The sequence below is a fragment of the Botryllus schlosseri genome, chromosome 14 (assembly GCF_051294905.1).
Source record: "Botryllus schlosseri isolate E-star chromosome 14, Bs_hap1, whole genome shotgun sequence".
Taxonomy (NCBI): domain Eukaryota; kingdom Metazoa; phylum Chordata; class Ascidiacea; order Stolidobranchia; family Styelidae; genus Botryllus; species Botryllus schlosseri.
The window spans coordinates 13,889,979-13,907,925 of record NC_137249.1 but is presented as its reverse complement, the minus strand read 5'-3'; the positions used below and the strand labels follow the sequence as shown (position 1 = coordinate 13,907,925).

Sequence of the window (17,947 nt, the reverse complement as noted above, 5' to 3'; positions counted from 1 at the left end):
TGGATGAGATATTTTGCCATGTTAGTGATAGCACAAACGTATGATTTTCAAACGCCACTGGTCATTATTATGTCAGAAGTATTATCCTTGCTCGTCATTGCGTAAGACGTATCTACATGTAGTAAATATATATTCGATGCACATTGTAGCGCGATTGAAAGAATACTCGCTATGCCGCATATCAGGTTATCAATACACCCCAGACGCCATTAACTCGCTGCAGGATAATAATCACCACTCTTCCTAGTTCCAAATAGTAACTTATATATTGATGCTAGGTTATGCTTAATTACGCTTTGGATTACTAACCGGTGGCTTCCGTAGGTTAGTAATCTATAGTTGAACGCAGTTTGACCGTTGCTGGTTGGCGAGCAGTAGGCATGTACGTACGTAAAAACACCCGACAAAGATTTGAAATTTTGTACTCGTCAAATGAAACATTACGATTTCCACAACGAAGCATTAAATCAACAGCTGCTGATGCATATCATAACAGAGCTTGTAGTATATGTATTAGGTGGACGGCATAATAGTATGTTAGCTTTATCTGATTCTCATATGACTGAAACGGGCGCCAATCAATATTTCGCAATTCGTTACTTAACATTCGAACCTGCCGCCATAGCCATCCGCTTCTACACTAGGTAAAGCGTGGGTTATAGCTAGAATCAGGACCAAAACAGCAATTCGTCCCCCGCTCTAAAAGTTGGTCTTGGGCCCCATAGGAATGTTCTGGTCATTTTTCAAGTTGATGACTGCATTTCGTAAATAATATTGGTAATTCCATTATATCATTACTCTCCCAGCCCCCCGATGGTCGGATTTACCTGAAGAGCTGAGGAGACGTAATTGACAATTATAACTTCTGGTTTATTGTTCTAACTATATTATTGTATGTTGTTGATTAGTTACCTGTTACCTGTTATGTAATCAAAAGATATTGTAGTCGCCCAAACGCAGCAGACTAAAAGAAAAACTTTCGTGAGACGCACACACAAATTGTCATGTCTTCATTCCTTTGGAGGTGCGCCGGGTGACATTTGATTTGTGGGGCTGAGATTGGAATGACAGTACTATTCGTCAGAGGTGGTCAAAGTAGTCAAGACAGCTACTCAAGTAGAAGTAGAAGTAGCGATGAAAAAATCTACTCAAGTACGAGTAGAAGTACTTCTTCCATAAGCAACCTCGCTTCCAACCCTATTGGGGAGTTTGGGGTGCGACAGTTACGAACCAGGCAAGAATGCAAATCATTGGGTGCGATAAATCGTCCACTATGGGGGCAATGAGTACATTATGACGTAACAAGCAAATGACGTCTCATTTATAAAGAATAAAGTTGTTATTTCATTAGGCCTTGTCATCGCAATCCTTAATTACTTATATTGTCTTCCAATATATCTTCTAAGATTAGTTCTGAGAAGCAAAATGAATGTAATCGTGAGTAATCGTGATTACTTTTCCAATGTAATCGTAATCGTAATCGACTACTTCCGGATTTTGCTGTAATCGTAATCGTAATCGTAATCGCGTGATTCAGAAGAAATCGTAATCGCAATCGATTACATTCATGAGGTAATCACCCCATGTCTGGTATTGGCATACCAGCGCACCTTTGATCATCAACAACGGGGAATATATCTACTTATAGGATGCGTATACGTGCCTATTCTTACTGGGTGCTGTGGAACATGCCCTGATATATGTGAAGCAGCAAGTCCGGTATACTGTGATGACCATATATTTGAGGACTCGAGGAAGAAGCGATCCTTACCAACGATGAGAAATATTATCGCGGGGACGCATTGGGAAAGGAAAGGACGGAAAGGACGCAGTTTATCTTTGTCCTTGATGTTTTTTTGCGGCATATAGGCTACACCGACTCATGATACACATACACACGATCTGCGCATATGCATACCATGAGTGCATGATGTGCATATGCCGCTGGACAAGGAAGTGCAGATATAGCCTTTACGGCTTTCTAAGTCATGCACCACCCCTCCATGCTATCCCAGTAATGCATGAGCGCCAAGCAGGGAAGCCATGGATACCAGTGTTACTAATCAGGTCTTTGGTCTGACCCGGCCGGGAATCGAACCCACGACCTACCGATCAAGAAGCCGGACGCTTAACCATTACGCTATCGGGGGCTGCATGGATCAGTGATATTATTTCGTTTCGATGTGTTTCGCTGGCCCGCAGGTGATCAATTATAAATTATATCCCGTTGAAGTGTATTGTGTTTTACGTCAAGAGTATAGCATGGAGATAATTTAATTTCCCAATCAATCAGCACGTTTAACCTTGTGCCTGCGCCTGTTCAGTATAAAACATTCATTCTGTGATGGCGAATACTCGATTTTTCAGATGATGACCGAACAATATTCTACAAACTGGCAGAAAAAACGAACGGCAGTATCCATTTAATTGACCCAAGTCTTTCTCCCGACGAAATGCGCGATGTCTCTTGGAAACTACTGTTACTCTATAGGTAAGACTGCAGGTTATTGGTCCCACGTCGACAACGGACGTAATATATATTGTTACTGATAATGATTGACATCGGAGAGCAAACTGGTGTTAGTGAAATATATAGGCCTACTATAACGAATACAATTTTAAAGTACATAATATTTATCATCTAGCCTCAATATATAAATATCGGTAGTAATTGGGTATATTGTCGGCTACGGCGCATGTTGAATTCATTATTGCCGTTCTAGCGATTGCGGAATGGAGTCCCTACTCAAAATGCTCTGTGAATTGCGGAATCGGAAGCAAACAAAGAACAGGTGTGGAAGTTTCCTCCGAAAAATGTGGATCGGGTTCTTCAACCGTTGAATGCGTTCAACCAACATGTCCAGGTATTATTATGTATATTACTTGAAAAGCGATAGCTATCAGTATTTTATTTCATTTCTAATTTTGGAGGTCTTCCGGCGTCTATTCTAATTCGATATCATATCCCCCTGGTTAATCTGCCGACTGACTGTAAAACGCACTTTCTCTCTATAAGTTAGTTTCAGCAACCAAACACACCGCTAATACACACGCAGCGTGGCAATGAGGTTGCAATACGAACGTCGATGATTGGTGTAGTGATCTTGATCGTACTGTCACTGTACCCGAAAGCAATACGTTGCGAATACCCTGTTCCCAGAATATACGACCAACTTCTTTAAACGATAGGACACTATATCGCACATGACTTGAGAATTTCACTGGGTATTTTTATATGATAGGTTTTATATTTGTTGTTTTATAAAATGTAAGTCTGTCATGCATATGTATATTCCCGCTTTGGCAATAATTCTGTGATTATACCATATCATAGTGTGCTTCGTGAATTCCTTCTCACGTGTTGGGAATTTATCAAGGCGCCTATACTCGGCATCTGATCCTCATAATCAGTTTGTTAAAAAGACTTGGGCCGAGCTACAAGTCGTCGAATGCGTAATCATAATGAAGAATATTGACGTGGTGTAAACGGCCATCGTATCGGAAAACGCCAAATATATTTCAATATTAATAATACCGACATCAGTATATTCTATTCCTCCAGATCATTATATTTAGAACGATTTTCTGAATTGATAACAATTTTACAGGGTAATTAATGGCGCAAAAACAGGCTTATATAGTATATCCGAACTGAATGCATTCGATTTGTAACGTATAGCAAATTCATATCGTATAGTTGAATCTCCATACAAATTTGAGATCGATTTCATGATGTTTGGAACTATCCTGTATTTCAGTACCTTGCAAACACGAGAACTAACTGCATTTTGCTCAAAGTACTCTTTGCCAAATGCGACACGGTCTGAAATAATGGATGCCGAAAAACGTGCGGAGGATGTTGAAGGCGAAGCAAACTATGCGGATAACGCTGGAAAATTTACCTTTTGTCATAGGCTAACGGCATATTAATTATTCACTGTTATTTCATCGAAGTACGTAATTTAGACCCAAACTACTATTCGCTGCACTATAGACTCCACGATCACCAGATCACTTCACCGCAGTATCATCTCTACAAATTCTGTTAATTTTAGCAAATATACCTACAAATTTCCATTTTCTTGCAACTCCTTCATGAACTGTATTTCGCGTACTTCATCAAATCAATCCTCTGTGTCGTGTACAATTTGAATTTCATGTTGTTTGTTTGCAAGGATGAATACATTCTCCATGTACCCGTCCACGATATAATACTGCAGAATCTCCTTGCTACAATCTTCGTGCAATGATTTGACAGAGCTATCAAAGTGTGTTGTCTCATATTACCTACAATTTGGGTATCTTCATACGCTTCAGTTTCTAATAACGCATAACATGTACGCCGAATAAGTCCAGTACAGCGCATGCATTATTATAATTGCAGCGTACTAATTTACGATTATAAATTATATCGACAGTGCAGCTATAATATGTCAAACGATCTCGAGAAAAACTGCCACATCGAATCTTTCTACGCCCGTCGCCAAATGGAATTTCTTCATGTGCTGCCGCTTGCTTTGCTGCCGCTGCCCGCAGTGACTTCCGACACAAAACTGGCATAAACACACGCCCGTAGTACATTGACGTGCCTGAACAATTGTGTCGGATTTGAGCGTGAGCGACTGGCGAACGACATCGGTGGTGTACTGTACAGTGTACAGTGTACATCAATAACCACACGCGCGCTAAGGGCACATGTAGCAGCTTGCGACGAGTGAATAGTGATACGCCAGCAGCGCAGGCAACACAGCAACTGAATACCTTACAACTCAGTCCAACGACTTCCATCTCGAAACCAGGAGAGTTCACATTGCATTACGATAGTTCACATTTTATTCATTTCATGGTAAGGGGAAATAAAGTAGCGTACATGGATAGCTAATTGATGAAGTGTAGGCAAAGGCATACCAAATATCGCAATGGCGCGGTTTGCCCATGACGTCGCGACAGTAATTCCACATAGCAACTGATCAACGAGGAGTGATGGAGTTTAGAGCGATCTTCTGTCTTCTGTGCAGATCTGAAGCGATAGTATAGTAACGGGGCAGACCGCCAAACGAAAGGCATGTGGTTAAACCTATCGTTAACGACATGGGGCCTAGCCTATAGCTAAACCACATAATACTAACGAGTACAAGGACAGTCGAGGCTTCATAGCAACCTATATCGACTGCGTAGTCTCACTGTCCGACTCCGAGAGTCAATGGCTGTTCAATGTTCATGGCCCACAGCTTACAATTCAGGTCGTTTGCGACCAACTGATGTCGAGAAAAGCATATACGCGGCATAACGTCTCATCCGATGGAGATCGGATTCACGTCACGAACCGACAATGGACTTATAAACCGCTTCGAACAAACGAGGAATCGATTTCATCTGCATCAAACAAAAGCGCTGATAAATGAACTCGCGGAATTGACGACAAAGCGGCTGGCTGGCTGGCAAACCGAATGTTCCGTTGATCAGATCAGAAAAGAGCAACTTGCCAGTACCGAACTTCATCAGGAGCTATATCGGTAGTGGCAGGGCAAGCCTCTCTCCTTTTCTGTGGCAGCGCCGGCTACGCCAATAACCCGAAGGAGCAGTTGCATTCTATCTCGATCTGCACTGTAATCATAGTTAGTGTCGACTAGAAGGAGATATATATACAGAAATACGGAGATATATATACAGAAATACAAGGATACGAAGATCCTTTGTTGGAAACTTGTGGAACAGGTGATCGGGCGATGTGGTAACGGTAGTAACAGAAAAGACAGACAACACAGACAATGAATGCTGGGACAAAACGGAACGAGGGACAGGCACAAGCACGAAGACACTTACACCGACATTCACGTATAAAAAAGATGGGACAGGCACAAGCACGAAGACAGCTACACAGACGATAAAACGTACAAGAAAAAGCAGAACGAGGGACAGGCACAAACACAATGACACCTACACATACAGTACACCAACGACGAAAGAAGAGTGAAAGATATTTACAAGACGTCGACAAGAACTATGATGACCGGGATCATTCAACCAAGAGCGCAACGACGAGAAACCCGTATCACCGCTGGTAATCCTACCACAACGCTTGAAAATGCTATTTCTGTCGGAAGTCGATTCAGGTTCTACGATTTTTTCCATTATTAAATAACTTTTTAATGAAATGGAATTTGGTGTTCGACTTGCCGGTTTTCGCCTGAAGGGTCGGCGCTATGCTATATACGAACACGGATCAGTAGACGTGATCAATATATCACTGCACATTTCCATCTGCTATTACCAGAGATAACTTCACCGCAATTCGTCCATGTTGATCCTAAAGTTTAATAAATAAAAAATGTAAAAAAATTATGTAAAGCCGAAACATGGCCGAAAATTTTTTCCAGAACCCAAGACGATGACCAACGAACCATTAACCGCACTTCGTCAGGGGTTATTGCGGTAAACGGCAGGGTATCGCCTCCCCTTTTCTGTCGCTTAGCCGGCGAAGCCAATAGCCCAAAGGGGTCGTTGCGATATGCATAGAAATTACACATATCGACGTCATATTGTCAAGGGTTCCAGAAGAAAAAACACTTGAAGCCAGATCCAACGAAAGGCACGTCGTCCGTTTTTTCGCGGAATGTTTACTGCAACGATTTATTGACCACAGACCACAGCGATAACGGGTCAGCGAGACAACATCGATGCATGGCACGACTGTCACCTTCCCCTATTACCACGTCCTCCGCCGCACAAGGTACTCAGAATCCCGCGTCTCCTTCGACGTTCCACACCCCACTCAATCCTTTAGCGAATGCGAACAGACTAGATTCACACGTTAGTAATATGAAGTAACGACGCAGAATGCATTTCCTATAAAGCAGTCAAGAGACTGTGATTGCTGCGCTAATTGGTCAATGCCAATAATTACTCTGTAATCTCGAAATTCAATCAAAGGAGGCGGTTAATCTAAACTCCTCGTCGCTATCCTATCGGCATACCGTTGTCTAGCAAAAGCCTGGAAACTTAGATAATCAGTGGTAGTGTAGGAAGCTCAGGAGTCCTGTCCTCAGTATGAATATCGCCATAGTGTGAATTGACCATTGCTGTCGAATCACCACGACTGCAAAGCAACAATACAATACGAAACCTATGCGACCAGTGTTATGTGCGTGTGCGAGTGTACGCCATGCCGACAGCCCATAACATTTTTCAACGCCGGACTTACCGTGATCAGAATCACGTCAAGCATATTATTGGATTGAACAATCCACCGACTGGCGGTAAATCCAGGAGAGTCGAGTTTTCAACCGCGACCTTAGGTTTTTAGCCCTGCAACGAACTCCACTTAATAACCCCTGCTTTAGTGTGACAAGTTGGTGATGTGCTCTTGTATATCTTTTCGCGTTGGTGCACCCAGTATCGGTGCATCCTAGGGTCACTGTGTACGTGTACACCCACTGAATACCACACCAGGTCTACAATATCTGCGTATGTGGCTTTTACGTATTATATACTTCTTTTTCGTGTGATATGAAACAATCAAATGAATGGATGGAAATCAACAAAACCATGTATGAGGGTGCTGATGTGGGTAAATATTAAACAACTTGTAAATTCCGCATGTGTTCGATCACCAACTGCATTGGGACGATGCGCAATAGAAGAGACGGCCAACAGTGGACTGATGCCTTCTAAATACCAGTTGATTGTAACTGAATAAACCCCTACTGGAACTGAATCAACGACACAATAACATGGCTATCTGCTCGCCGGTCCGATTTAGCTGGGGATGGGGCGAACATTGGTTTCGCGTTCGTGTACGACAAACGACCTTGATAACTCAGAGGTATACGCGTTCTCAAACGACCCTTATTACTGGGTGCTAACCTGCGAACTATTTTTTGAAATAGGAGAATTTTCCAGTAAACGCAACATCTAATCCAAATGTCTTAAATTTCAACCTGCTATCATTCGTTGCATCTAGATGACAGCAAGAAGGAACATTCAACACAAAAGCAAGATGAACCTGTCTTAGGTCATAAATTATACTGATCTTTGATGATTTTGCTTGGCATTTCACGCTATATTACGGTTGGGAATAATAGAATGAGTATAGTTCCGTAATTGCTACATGCTTGCCAACGTTGGCATAGGGCTATATTTAAATTTATACAGTGACAGGGTTTTCCATGTATGATGAACCTGGCAATTCGTGGTGCAAAATAGATTTTCTTAGCAGCTCTAATATACTGAGTAGGAATGTGGGGCCTTTACGGGCACAACCTGACCGTGGAACTTACGTTGGAATGAGTGACATCTTTCAAATTGCACTAAGATAACTCTGGTTAATGAGTATAGTTCCGACAAGATCAGTGGTTCCCAACGTGGGCGATATCGCCCCCAAGGGAGTGATTTGACGGTCTAGGAGTGCGAAAATAACGAAGAGAGAGAGAGAGAGATCAGATTTATTTTCGCCTGCGCCATCGAGATGCTTTGACGATGGAGATACGATCCGACCTTTAAGTAAGGTCATCTAGTCTGCACCACCTAATTTTTCTCCTCCGTGCTATCCGTGGATGCTGAGCGCCAGTTTTCGAGTCTTTGGTCTGACCCGGCCGTGGATTGAACCCACGACCTACCGATCGAGAAGCTGGACGCATAACCATTACACTATCTCGCTCGGTAGGGGAGCGAAGGGGGCGATAGGGGGCGATGGCGCGTTAAAACGGCTATATTGGAGTCAAGTCGGAGAAATGACCTTTTTTTAGCCAACTCACGTAAATTTAGCTGTAAAAGTGTAATTTCGTGGTCGAGTCGAAAAATAGACCTTTTTTTAGACAACTCGCCGGTGATCACAGTTTGTATGCCCATTTTTCGGTTCCTATATTTGGGGGGCGATGATCGGTGAGGAGCTTGAAAAGAGGGCGATGAGTCGTAAAAGGTTGGAAACCACTGGACAGGGACGTGAACATAAACGCAAAAGCACTTTCCAATAACTCCTCATTCATGTACATTTTCATCGCATTTCGAACGTTATTGATGTTGCGATTTTCGTCCCATGCAGTGTACCTATGGCTGCATTTGAAACAGCGCTGTACCTATATGGTTGCATTTATAACAGGAGTCAATTTAAAACAAACATGTTTAAAACATGACCCTTGTTTAAAACATGTTTTTTTATTATTATCATTTATTTATTTTTTATTGGTTGTGACGTCACGAATCGTCAATTTTGACGTCCCAGTAGAATGAAATTGACACATGAAAATATAGGCTCCTTTGTCAAAAAAGGCATCCGTCCCCTGTCTTAACGGACCAAAAATATCTTTGACCAGATCTATACAATATAGGGTTCCAACTATTCCATATCGTGTATAAGTCGACTATATATATCGAGTGCAAATCGTCCGTAGGCTCATACTACATGTTTTTACGAAAGTATTTACACAAGTATGATGTAATTATACTACTTTTGAAGAAAAACACAAGTTTGTTCTTTTTAAAATGGCATTTTTTAGAAAACCATTTGTTTTAAATCCAACCCTAACATCCTGCACACCTATATACATTGTTCAATGTCCATGTATATAGTAAATACGTTATTAAAAATCGGAGCGCATAAATTGGGCCATATGCGATAGATATGTATTGGTATGCAATTTTATGAATGTATAAAATCATGTTTGGATAACAAATTCCTAACGAACTCATCATTATGAAGCAAGCAAATCAAATAGTTATATATCGAATCATTGCATGGAGTCTCTAAGCAGCGCTATTTTGTAAACAAAGGTTACTATCCAAGCGTCATCCATATAAGTTTTCTTCAGCATCCCCCGCACGTCTTCCTGCATCCATCATTCTTGAATGTGTCGCATTTCGCAAATAATACTTTGAGCAAATGACATTTATTCTCGTGTCTTCGCAAGGTACTGAAATACAAGGTAGTTCATGAAATCGATTTAACATTTGCATACAGGATTATCTCTTGTATAGTTAGCTATGCTACCAACGGAATACGTACATTCAATTTATATTATATAGGATAGGCCTTGTGTTTTCGGCATAAATTACCGCGAGGAATTGTAGCCAAATGATCAAGTCGTTTTAATTGTTTTGACGTGGGTGAATAAAAGGTATTTGAGTCCGCATTTTGAATATTTCAAGTATTGCATATAGAAATATTTTCGGCGTGATCCGAAATGGAAACTACTTAGATGGCACGCTGTACACCAGGGGTCGGGAACCTATGGCTCTTTTAGATATGAGATATTACTCATTTCCAAATATTTATTTTTGTACTGAATTGATCAATATTGCAGCAACTTGCGTATAAATTTTCATCACGACCAGAATAATTATTCTCGTGGCAGTATAAATATGTCTTCGAGGGGTAAAGACAATGCCGTCTTCAGGGTTTGGAGCTCGGACCCCCCTTTTCAAAATTCTAAAATTTAAGTTACTGTCGCGTTACTATCACTCGCGAATTCGATTCGGCTTGAAATCTTGGATTGCACGATACGTTGATTGATCAAAGAGAATAACTGGCATGGCGACGACCACATGACAACGCAGTTTTCAAATACACATTGTCTTGCTTATCTACGGCTGATCTACTTTGAGAGTTGAGAAGTAGATCAGTATTTAGATTTTCGGAATCAGTGCGATAGTTACATGATTAATTAATTAATATCAGTTAAAATACATGGTAAGCTATTTACGATAAAATGCGCAATCAATGGAGAGGCTTGGCCCGTCTGTGCCTTACCTTGCGATTCGCGCTTTTCTTTTAACAATAAATATGCAAATTGTGTGAATTTGGGTGAAAATGTTTAAAATCTAGTCATTCATGAACATCGATGGAAAATATCAATATTATCTGAAGGTTTCACAATTTTCGTTCACTCATCTCAACTACCTCACTAGCCTCCCCTGACCCCACATCATAGATGTATCACCCCATAGAGTCGGTATATACTGCTGTAGTGACCATAGGCGCCGACTTTTATTTTTGCATGGGGTGGCGGCAGGCTCGTAGCCAGCAGGGGGGTGTCAAAACCCTCTCCTTTTGAAACGCAAAACCCCGTCCCTTCGAAATTACCAGTCTGATGCTAATATTCAGTAGCGATTCAACATGTCGTATTATCAGTGTTACGCACGGCCGTTAGGGTTGTTCAGAATTGACCGACTTTCAAAAAGTCTAGGTTTTCAGTCCGTTTCCCATGCCTTATACCTTAAAAACAAATTCTGGCAACTTTTTTTTGTAATTCATCCCCTGCATCCGTGTGCACATTGCCGTTTTCTCATGCACCTAAAAATTTCTTCGGAATTAGGGGATTCCCCCGTTATCAGTGACTCGACAGGAATGGCGTGTGTTCTCATTGACGTGACGCGTATGTTCTAGCGCTGATGAAGCGCTGAGCACGGCTGTGAAACGGGGATCATTGATTAGTCAGGGGCCTTGCTGCTTTGTTGTTGATGGACTCTGTTTACGATTGAGGTGCAGGACTTATCAGGCGGCGTTTTGACTCATGCTATTAGCGAGTTTAGCGCGTGATTAGTGAACATAGTATTATAGCAATATACAACTATTTGATATAATAGACCTGTTACTCTTTTCCTTTCTACTGGGATAGAAACAAAGCTTGCAAATGTCTATTCCAGTGACTGGGGAAAACCGCCAGTCGGTTGCTCTAATTTTTTTGTTATATCCCAAGATATCAATATGCTGGTATGAGTTTTTCCAATTTAGGAATAACTATCTTCGATAATCTATAACTGGATCTAATCTGGCTACTCCTGTGCAAGTTATGCAGTATATGTTCGGCCTAAAACTCTTAGAAGAACTGAAATGTTTTCCACTATTCTTTGTTGCTTGACTGAGTTTATGTATATCTGTTTTTCTAGGATTAGCTGTAGTGCGAAATGTCTGAAAAATAAAGAAAATCGCCATCTAGTGAAGCAGTACCGAAGAAAACTAGAAGAACACGATCGCAGACACAGCATTTCTTAGTTGGGCCATCTGAGGAAGCCATTACGGGATCGAAGTTGCCCACTCTGAGGCAAGTTATGCAATATGTGCTACACCTAAGAGAGCATTCATTTTTAAAAAATGAACCAGTCAAGTCACACATCCAGATCGCAGTAGATGAAGTGATCGGTTTTTGGTTACTTGCTGGCATAAAGACTATCACAAAAGTCAATGCCACTAAAAGATTGGAAACAGTATGGAAACAATGGCTGTCACTAAAGAAAACTGCAGGCCGGCAATATGTATCAAAAAACAAAGCGACTTTGAAGCCAAACTATGTAAGCTATGGGATATAGCAGCCCCTGACGCGATAGCGACAATTGAAGCAAGTAGACTTCTTTTTGACGATAAAAAACGTGAAGACATAGCATTTTATCAGGATCAAAGGGGTCCGAGATTAGCAACGATCGGTGGCAAAGATAAAGTGTTGAAAGCGAAAATCATGCAACAAAAGAGACGGACCATGAGTGCAAGAGAGTCTGCACCAGCATCAAGTAGAGAAGGTGAATTTACAGAGAGCTCATCTATATCTTCACAGGTAGCTGACACTTCTCACAGCACTGATTTTGAACTTGCACAGTCGACATCTGGTCATTCCGCTAAATTTGTGACTCTAAAAGCTCCTGTAAACCTATTCAGCGACTGCAGCAACTGCAGCACTGATTAAAGCTTGCGATGGCAACCAAAAGGACTTCCATCTTTCAAGATCTGGGACCTATCGACGACGCATTGCAAATCGTTTGAAAATTTCCGAATCTATCTTTGAAAAAATATCCACCAATCCACCAGAGAACATTGCATTGCACTGGGATGGAAAGCTCACTAAGAGTCGTCTAGGATATCAATTTGAGGCCTTGGGAGTGCTCGCATCGTCTGCGTATTCCGGCGCATTTAAGAAAGGGAAACTTGTTGGCATTCAAACTCTGGAAAGTGCTACAGGAAAAGCACAGGCTGATGCATCATTTCAACTGCTGGAACTTTGGAATTTAACAAAATCTGTTAGAGCTCTTGTGTTTGACACAACATCCTCAAACACTGGTAAAAACAAAAGTGCGGTTCCGTTACTTGAAGAATTGATTGACAGGAAAGTTTTCTACAATGCCTGTCGCCATCATATTTATGAACTGGTCATTCGAGAGGTTTGGAAGTGTTAGTTTGGATCGACAACCACAGGCCCTGAAAACACGAATTTTAATACCTTCAAGAAGAAGTGGAAACATATTGATAAATCAAGAAGCTATATAACGCTGAATTTTATTGAAGGCAGCTGGTTGGCGATGAAAGCTGATGAAGCAAAGCAATAAATAATTCCACTGATGAAACCCAATGATGGAAAGCAGAAAGAAGTCTTGATAAGAGATGACTACAGAGAATGTGCAACAGGCACCTTGGCGATTTTGGATGACAAATATGTTGATCATCGTTTTCGCAAGCCTGGTGCTACTCATAGCGCTAGATGGATGAGTCAAGTCCTGTACTGTCAAAAAATGTTCATGTGGAGTGAGCAAATGGACTATTCTGAAGAGTTCATTGAAAAGTTGGAACGAATCAATACATTCATTGCTTTGTTTTATGTTCCAGCTTGGTTGAAAACTGGTATTGCATGTGACGCACCTTGGAATGATCTCAAATTCCTTCATGACATGAAAAACTTTTCATTATGCGATCTCACTGTTGCTGATGTAGCATACAAGAAATTGCGAAAACATCATTGGTATATAACTGAGAAAATGGTGGTATTTACCATGTTCTCGGATAATCCAAAGATTCCAGACAAACTGAAGGAAGCGATGGCTGCTAAATTGCTGAAAATGCCAATCCCTGAAAAAATTCGCAGAGGTATGCCTCTCAGTCTGATCTCTGACTCTGTCTCTGAGTCAATGAGTATGGTCGATTTGATTGGGCCAGAATCGTGGTTTCTATTTGATGCTATACATGTGAAACATGATTGGTTGAGTCTTCCAGTTTCGGAATGGCATACTGATCCGGATTTCGTGACTGCTCAAGAATTTGTGAATACTGTTGAAGTAGTTAATGATGCAGCAGAGCGTATGGTAAAATTGAATACCGACTATGCTGCGTTCATAACGGATGACAAAAAACAGCGAGCGAGCCTCCTACAAACTGTGGAAGATCACCGAAACAGATATGCAGTTTTCTCGAAAGCAACCATTTCATCCACCTGTTTATATAATATTTTGCCAAGTTGATCTCTTTCTTTGCCTTATTTTTTCGTTTCCTGTGATGTTTATTATGTGGCTGTGAGTGGATGTTATATTTACAGTTGTATTATTGCACATGGGGATCCAGGAAATTGATGAACAGTGCCTGGTAGGTTTGAGGGGTGTAGGATATGTGATCCAACAAAATGACTATCAGTTTTAGCTAGTTTTGAGCAGTTCTAAGGCAGTGTGGGACATGGAAATGATCATTGCGAAATTAGGTTATTGATTGCCGAACGATCGGCATTCATTGCTGGACTGAGCAGTAACATGGCCCAACAATTCTGGAACACGAAAGACAGACAAGAAGAATGATTAACAACGCGTGCGACCAATCAGTTATTATCTCTTGCTGCCAACACAATGGGTTTTTACTTAGTGTTGAGTAGCTTGCATCGCGGACAATTGGTTGCTGATTAAAACATCGATTTAGACTGCATTGCTGCATTTCCCGATTTACGTATGCAAATCATAATTGGATTAATATTATGGGCACTGAAATAAATTCCAACTACCAGGCACACACCATAAAACACTGTTCAACTTTGCGCTCAGAGAATATTTATGACAAAAATGATTAACAAAATATTTTAAACGCGGCTTGCGGCCCTCATCGATGCAAATATTGCATTTTAATTTGTAGAAGGTGAACGTATATTTGGTCGTCAAATCGGGGTAGAAGATGGTGTTTCTCAGAGCGCGCGATGAAATCTACATTTCTAGCAATGAGGTCGAATTTTGACATTTCACAACGATCGTTAGTTTGCTGAAATCAGTATCAGTACGTTGTGCGTTGGCTTCGCCCCCCACACCCCCCTCAGGCTGTACGCTGTTTACCGCTACTTCCCTGCTTCATTGGGTATACGTTTAGTCAGTCACCTTTTCGCGCCTAAACGCGCGCGAGCGAGAAATTTTGATAATTCATGACTGAATCGGTCAATATGTTCGGGAATTGCGTATATATTGCTATCAATTTTTATCCTCTCTCTGCTCACGTAATCTGATTTACCGGTAGAGCTGAGGGAGGTGTGTTTGAAAAGGTAGGACCCCTCAATAATAATTTAACATCCCCCGGTGTATATACCCGTTGGCAGGAACGAAACAGCACTTCGTTAGCCCCCGCCCTCCCCTAAAAAACTTGACTCTTGGGCTCCCATAGGGTGATAAACAGCCCCCGCCCATTACATTGTTCGCTTTTGCCACGAAATTATAGCTGTACTGTTCAGGGAGCCAGCGCGGAGCGCGAAAATTTTCGATAATTAATGATAAAATCGGTCAATAAGATCGGGAAATGCATAATTTTTGATATCAATTTCTTGTTTTCTCTGCTCACGTATAATCAGATTTACCGGTAGAGCTGAGTGAGGTGTCTTTGAAACTGCAGAGCCCGTAAATAATAATTGAACATGTTCCGGCGGGCGGATCCGTTGGTATGACTTCGTTACATGATATTATTTCGTGACCTCCTGTATGCTATATCAAAAAATATAGAATCGCCCAAACCTACTAAACTGAAAGATCACACGATTTCGGATTGGTATTTCTTTACTGGCATATAATTTTTTCCTGCGGGATGGTATTTGTCTTGTGAGGTTCAGATTGCCAAGACAGGAATATTCCGCGCCAGTCATTTAGGCGGATATAGGGACGATTAAACCTATATGTGTTTTCGGTCAGCATATGGCAGTCCTTTACGGTCAAGGTTTTCTCGCTGCCGATCGTTCTGGCACACTTCGTGGTCTCGCATGTTACATGGCCTAAAACTTTATATGTCTTGGTGCATCGTGGCGCGGTAATGGTCAACGTCGATATGCCCGTTTCTATAAATCTAGCGTATTTTTTCTTGGGGGAAGAGTATACCCAATAATCAAGATATTTGGCGACCTAAAATCGCGCGCATCACGAAAATTTTTAGTTTAAGTTGCATAAATTTTTGAAACACACCCTGTAATTTATGTCAATTCACGAAATAATTTTGAGCACCCCTTCGAGGTCGCTCGCCCCCCCCTTATTCCAAAAGTGTCCTCTTTTGAGATTTCCAAAATATGGTAATCCTAGGTATTACCTTGTCGACAGAAGATTCCCGTTCAAACGAATTGAATAATAATCTAAATTTTTGCTGCTGAGAAGCTGATGTAATTCAACACCCTACAGTGCACAGTTGCAGCGTTTCCCAATCAACGTTTGCAAGGGGATGAATTTGTCAGCAATGTTGGTGCTTGTACTTCCATATTCTGCATATTATCCTATCTCACCATACGTGGTCAGATTTGTCTGATGAAAGTGATGACTTCGAAAATTCACGGCATGTAATTGTACAGTAAATCTTACGCAATGTTCATGCCACATGGAGAAGACTATTCGTTAGTTTCTCGCAGATTAACTTCGCGCTAGCCCATTGTTATTTAGGTAAATCATGTTATTTCGCCATTCCCAGAAAAGAAAAGTGCTATACTGAAATGATATCAGTATCGCTCACGGGTACGAGACCAAACTAAAAGAAAAATTACTATCGTGAGGCGCACGTCATTGCAAATTATAATTTCTTCACAGAGCGCAATATTCACCTTTACTGGCCGCACTTGCACCTCGGTTTCAGACTTCACCGATAACACTATTTGCCCCTGGCAATGTTCCCTCTAATTTTTTTACGAGTCCGCGCGCTTGCGCGGTCCCTTGGAGAACAATTAAAAAAGTAAAAAAAAGTCATCCCTTCGGATTTTTTGTGCGCAGCTAAGATTTTCTGTGCGCAGAGACCGGTTCAGCACTGCGCATTTGCGCACGTGCGCAGCTTAGAGGGAACATTGCTGGCAAGTGACATCGAGGGAATACGAACGTATAAAGCAGACAAGAATTAGTAGCCTACAGATGATAGCAAACGAAAATGCGCGCATATATAATCAGTAATTCCTCAGCTTGCGTAATACAGCACAATGAGGTTCCGAGTCTGACATTGCGACAATTGTTTGCTATTTATAACGACGTTTGAGCTGCATTACTGCATTTCCAGATAAAAGTTAGCAAAGCCTTGTTAGAGTAATGAATATGCGCACTTCGCGCAGGAATGACTGTCTCTTCGAAGGCATACACAAACCCACTTTCCTATTTCGCGATCGCGCTCCAATTAAAAAGACTATCACGAAACTAACTCAAGAATAATTTTGTAAACGAATATGCGCGCAAATACAGCTTAATTGAGAGAAGTAGAACGTTAATTCGTTCGTCTGGTCAAGAGAGGAGATGGTATTTCTCGGCGCAAGCGTGTCGAAATCGACGCCGTCAACGAGGTCGCTTCGATTGTATGATTATTAGTGATTACAAATCACGGATTACACTTTATTGGGAGTTCTAAGCACTAGTTCGTCGTCGCCGAAGAAGCTGAGTATTCAATTATTCACGCGCGCATCGGTTAATGGTAAATGGTTGGCATTTACGCGATATCACGGACTCGCTAATTGACAGATTAGACGGCGGGCGTTTAAGCATTTTGCATGGGGTGGCCGCCACCCCATAATTGTGTCATGGGGTGGCGGTGCCACCCCGCCACCCCGTAACTCGGCGCCTATGGTAGTGACCATATATGGCTCCACCTACGCATGTGATCAGGGATTCTCGCATTTAAAAGGAGCATCGCGACGAACCTACGTTTTCTTAACTCAAGTCTACAATTAAAAATATCTAACTTGAAAACGATCCATGTAATTCAAGTTTTGTA

At 41.5% G+C, this 17,947-nt stretch overlaps 1 protein-coding gene and 2 long non-coding RNA genes across 4 annotated transcripts in view; all 3 read right to left on the bottom strand.

The window, feature by feature from the left end:
• The window catches only part of LOC145455195 (uncharacterized), a 102,185-nt gene that overhangs the window by 15,701 nt on the left and 68,537 nt on the right, over positions 1–17,947 (bottom strand). The gene's annotated exons all lie outside the window — the stretch shown is intronic.
• Positions 3,203–5,658, bottom strand: LOC145455199 (uncharacterized). 2 transcript variants are annotated; one of them, XR_013920293.1, is made up of 3 exons: positions 5,162–5,658; positions 4,909–5,020; positions 3,203–4,589 (listed from the first exon to the last, which is right to left on the bottom strand). It is a non-coding gene; the product is annotated as an uncharacterized LOC145455199 (long non-coding RNA). The 2 variants fall into 2 exon arrangements; XR_013920292.1 differs by lacking the exon at positions 3,203–4,589 and having other exon boundaries at positions 4,816–5,020.
• Positions 5,722–6,822, bottom strand: LOC145455196 (uncharacterized). The gene is made up of 2 exons (XR_013920289.1): positions 5,883–6,822; positions 5,722–5,821 (listed from the first exon to the last, which is right to left on the bottom strand). It is a non-coding gene; the product is annotated as an uncharacterized LOC145455196 (long non-coding RNA).